Below are 6,171 nucleotides of genomic sequence, written 5' to 3' on the forward strand. Positions count from 1 at the left end.
TAGTGCCCTAGTGGGCATAAATAAGGTCATCATTCAAGCTCAAACATTAGCAGGCCATACTGCTTAATACGCAAGTATCTTTATCATTGGAATATACTGGGCCTGAGTAAACGTATAATAGCTTGCACGTACCGATTGTCGCCCTCATGTGCACATTTAGTGAATCAGCCTACTGGTAGTCTCTCTGTTCGGCACAAATAAAGACATACCAGACCTGATTTGATCGCATAAATATTGACCGCCGCCTACTGGTTGTCGCCCAGGTAGGGATTCAATAAGGACATATTATGAGTCCTGAACTGAACAAAGAATGATATCCGCCTAATTTTACCGTTCTAGAAGACACAGTATATGGATATACTTGGCTTGAACTAAACAAATTGTTGAGAAGAAATATAGTTGGAACATACTAGGTTGAACTGATCATACAGTGTCATCCTGGTTATGCCTGACGCCCTTGCATATGCATAAAAGAGACTTACTAGTCCTAAACTGAATGTATAGTGACTTCCGGCATGACCTTGGACCATAGCTTATACTCATTCGGAGCTCCTCGGCCATTTTTTTCAAAAACAACCTCGGATGTATTTGGACGGTTTACATACTAAAAAAGAGGTACGTTTACGTCCGCTGCAAGTAGATCGCGTAGTGATTTTATTTAGTAGTTAAACTTTATGACTTTACTCTTGGAAATCTTAATTATGTTTGCAATAATATACTTCAATGACAATCAGTTTAAACTTAGATCAGTAAACACAATTCTAAAACACTACATTTCTAAAATGATTTAATTAAAAAAATACGAACTACTTTAACTGATGTACCGACAAACATCCGAGGTTGTTTTCAATAAAAATGGCCGAGGAGTTCCGAATGAGCTTATACTAAGCTTAATCTGAACAAATGGTGACCGCCGCCTACTGGCTGTTGTCCTAGTTTACACATATAAGGGAAATACTAGACATGAACTGACAAATACAACCTTTGGGTAACATCGTTGCGACCTTTGGGAGACATTGAAAATTTTCACCAGAAGGTCATTTCTTCTTCTCGCTAATAGTCAATGCGCGTTTAATAATAATATATTATTGTTAACGTATTTTTATGTAACATGTTTTATTATCCCAGTTGTTATTTGATAAATATATTTGAGTTTTGTTTTGTTTTTGAACCAACGTTCTGATGAAGTGGCTACACGCGTTTTGATTCGGACGGAGAATTGATTTTTGCTTTTTTTAATTTGCTAGATATCACACCTTATTAATTCTTTACTTAGGACTTTTAAATAAGGCATCGTTTATTGTTACAAACAAATATGAATAGCATGGTACTTCAAATTAAATTTCTTTGACGCGTACCAAATAAGACGTTTTCAAATACATATACAATCGAAATCCGTTGTCTCGATATATCAGGGACTGGCCATAATACTTCGAGCCTCGCGAATATTGAGCCAAGCGATATTGCGTATTGTATGTGTATATTTATACGTTAAAGAAAGACTTGTTAACCTCGTTTGTTGTTTGCTACGTTATCTCCTAAAGACTAATTATTACCGTGTGCATATCGTACAGTTCACAATATGACAAATTTGATCATATGAAATAATTTGATTTTTTTTAAATTTATTTACGCAATAAAATTATATAAACCCATCCATAGAAAACATAAACAACTAATCTTGATACTAAGTTAGTAGGAATACGTGTGAATAGCTTAGGTTGTACCGAGTCCTCTCAAGATTGCTCAACATTTGACAGTTGTATTAATTCTTCCATTTGGAGAAACCTTCAGCGCAATAATTTTATCTGAAGACGCCTGATTAAAACACAATCAGATTTATACCTGTACTGACATTACTATTAAAACGCATATAAGATGAGTTTGGACATACATAAATGTGACATAATGCAAATGTTACGAAAGTTGAATTGGAGATGTTAATCCAACGTGTTTATGATCAATGCGTACTTTGTTGGTTTCAAAATGTTAATAATAGTAAAAAGCTAGAAACGTATGTACTTATGAAAATAAGTGTTGTATGTGAGCCCAATCTTAACTATATTAATATAATCAAACATAGAATAGCATGTATCAATCTATTAAACTAACACAGTGGGCGATTTGTTAAACACGAAATCCTCGTGCACGTTCTTATCAATGAGATATTTATGTCAAATTTGTTCTTATACATGTATTCAACAATATTCAAACCCTATATTTTCATCAGGCATGTTATTTACAAACTTAGATAATTGTGTAAATGGAAAAGTTCATGATAACTTAGATTTATCTGGTTCATTTTTTAGATATTTAACAACATAATTTTCTTATGATTAATATTTACATTTGTGTTTGTATATACATTACTTGTTCACCGTCTTTAAATTGTATTATGTATAATAGCAATGACATTTTTATGTTTATGCTAATAAAACTTAAACTTGACTCTGACATACTTTTAACGTCTGTATTCGTACCAGCTAAAGACAGAAATTAAAGTGAAAGCATGTTTGCTCAAACTGTTAAACCATTTAAATATGATAATGATTATAATACCAATCAAGCAAAATTAATCGATCAGCGCCTCGGCTTAGCCAAGCGAACAAATCAAGGTGTGAAAACTGACATCGAGTAATACAAACAAAACAAAATGTTTACTGTTTACTAGAGACCGCAAAATGACATCGAGCGTTGAGAAATATTTAACCTCAAAATACCAAGCTAACCGATCGAATTTTATATGAACATATTGAAAAAACAAACACTTTAAACCTTGTTCGAGCCAACGAGGATATCGAACCTTGCGATACCGAGACACCGAGTTTCGACTGTAATCGAATATGAATTCATTGGCATCAGTGGCCGATCTGCCGAGATGAAAACCTATCATTTTGTCACTTCCGATTGCACTTAAGTTTGGGTCGCAATTTTTACACCTTACTTAATATATTGTTTAACGCTATGCGTCTAGAATTTTTATATTCACTCGCGTTACCACGCGCCAAGAAGGCAAGTATCTTAAACCATAGCATATTGGTTGTCGCCAGAGTAGGAACATAATAGCGACATTCTATGCCTGAATAGAAGACAGGGAGACCTCAGGCAACTGGTTGTCGAAATTTTGGAATCATAAAAAGACATTTTCAGTCTTGAACAAAACTTGTACGAGTCTTTACCTTAAAAAACCTTGATAAACAGTGGTCTTCACCATGTCACGGCGCCGTATTAAAACACCCTGAGTCTGAGCAGAGAATATAATGACCTCATACTTCTGAGTATTGCCATAGTTTACTCATTATAGGGAGTAACTAGACGTGAACTGGGCATAAAGTGACCACAGACTACTTGTTTTCGCACTAGTAGAAACATAATTGAGACGTCCTTGACCTAAAGTGATTATGCAGTGACCTCCGCATGACCTAGTGCCTAGCGGGCATTAATAAGGTCATCAACCAGGCTCAAATGTCGCAGGCCATCTTTATTATTGGAACATACTGGGCCTGAGTAAACGTATAATAGCTTGCACGTACCGATTGTCGCCCTCATGTGCACATTTAGTGAATCAGCCTACTGGTAGTCTCTCTGTTGGCACAAATAAAGACATACCAGACCTGATTTGATCGCATAAATATTGACCGCCGCCTACTGGTTGTCGCCCAGGTAGGGATTCAATAAGGACATATTATGAGTCCTGAACTGAACAAAGAATGATATCCGCCTAATTTTACCGTTCTAGAAGACACAGTATATGGATATACTTGGCTTGAACTAAACAAATTGTTGAGAAGAAATATAGTTGGAACATACTAGGTTGAACTGATCATACAGTGTCATCCTGGTTATGCCTGACGCCCTTGCATATGCATAAAAGAGACTTACTAGTCCTAAACTGAATGTATAGTGACTTCCGGCATGACCTTGGACCATAGCTTATACTCATTCGGAGCTCCTCGGCCATTTTTTTCAAAAACAACCTCGGATGTATTTGGACGGTTTACATACTAAAAAAGAGGTACGTTTACGTCCGCTGCAAGTAGATCGCGTAGTGATTTTATTTAGTAGTTAAACTTTATGACTTTACTCTTGGAAATCTTAATTATGTTTGCAATAATATACTTCAATGACAATCAGTTTAAACTTAGATCAGTAAACACAATTCTAAAACACTACATTTCTAAAATGATTTAATTAAAAAAATACGAACTACTTTAACTGATGTACCGACAAACATCCGAGGTTGTTTTCAATAAAAATGGCCGAGGAGTTCCGAATGAGCTTATACTAAGCTTAATCTGAACAAATGGTGACCGCCGCCTACTGGCTGTTGTCCTAGTTTACACATATAAGGGAAATACTAGACATGAACTGACAAATACAACCTTTGGGTAACATCGTTGCGACCTTTGGGAGACATTGAAAATTTTCACCAGAAGGTCATTTCTTCTTCTCGCTAATAGTCAATGCGCGTTTAATAATAATATATTATTGTTAACGTATTTTTATGTAACATGTTTTATTATCCCAGTTGTTATTCGATAAATATATGAGTTTTGTTTGTTTTTGACCAACGTTCTGATGAAGTGGCTACACGCGTTTTGATTCGGACGGAGAATTGATTTTTGCTTTTTTTAATTTGCTAGATATCACACCTTATTATTCTTTACTTAGGACTTTTAAATAAGGCATCGTTTATTGTTACAAACAAATATGAATAGCATGGTACTTCAAATTAAATTTCTTTGACGCGTACCAAATAAGACGTTTTCAAATACATATACAATCGAAATCCGTTGTCTCGATATATCAGGGACTGGCCATAATACTTCGAGCCTCGCGAATATTGAGCCAAGCGATATTGCGTATTGTATGTGTATATTTATACGTTAAAGAAAGACTTGTTAACCTGTTTGTTGTTTGCTACGTTATCTCCTAAAGACTAATTATTACCGTGTGCATATCGTACAGTTCACAATATGACAAATTTGATCATATGAAATAATTTGATTTTTTTTTAAATTTATTTACGCAATAAAATTATATAAACCCATCCATAGAAAACATAAACAACTAATCTTGATACTAAGTTAGTAGGAATACGTGTGAATAGCTTAGGTTGTACCGAGTCCTCTCAAGATTGCTCAACATTTGACAGTTGTATTAATTCTTCCATTTGGAGAAACCTTCAGCGCAATAATTTTATCTGAAGACGCCTGATTAAAACACAATCAGATTTATACCTGTACTGACATTACTATTAAAACGCACATTAGATGAGTTTGGACATACATAAATGTGACATAATGCAAATGTTACGAAAGTTGAATTGGAGATGTTAATCCAACGTGTTTATGATCAATGCGTACTTTGTTGGTTTCAAAATGTTAATAATAGTAAAAAGCTAGAAACGTATGTACTTATGAAAATAAGTGTTGTATGTGAGCCCAATCTTAACTATATTAATATAATCAAACATAGAATAGCATGTATCAATCTATTAAACTAACACAGTGGGCGATTTGTTAAACACGAAATCCTCGTGCACGTTCTTATTAATGAGATATTTATGTCAAATTTGTTCTTATACATGTATTAACAATATTCAAACCCTATATTTTCATCAGGCATGTTATTTACAAACTTAGATAATTGTGTAAATGGAAAAGTTAATGATAACTTAGATTTATCTGGTTCATTTTGTAGATATTTAACAACATAATTTTCTTATGATAATATCATATATATAATATCAGGGACTGGCCATAATACTTCGAGCCTCGCGAATATTGAGCCAAGCGATATTGCGTATTGTATGTGTATATTTATACGTTAAAGAAAGACTTGTTAACCTTGTTTGTTGTTTGCTACGTTATCTCCTAAAGACCTATTATTAAATTAAAGTGAAAGCATGTTTGCTCAAACTGTTAAACCATTTAAATATGATAATGATTATAATACCAATCAAGCAAAATTAATCGATCAGCGCCTCGGCTTAGCCAAGCGAACAAATCAAGGTGTGAAAACTGACATCGAGTAATACAAACAAAACAAAATGTTTACTGTTTACTAGAGACCGCAAAATGACATCGAGCGTTGAGAAATATTTAACCTCAAAATACCAAGCTAACCGATCGAATTTTATATGAACATAATGAAAAACAAACACTTTAA

The sequence above is a fragment of the Mya arenaria genome, chromosome 16 (genome assembly GCF_026914265.1).
Source record: "Mya arenaria isolate MELC-2E11 chromosome 16, ASM2691426v1".
NCBI classification, from domain to species: Eukaryota; Metazoa; Mollusca; class Bivalvia; order Myida; family Myidae; genus Mya; species Mya arenaria.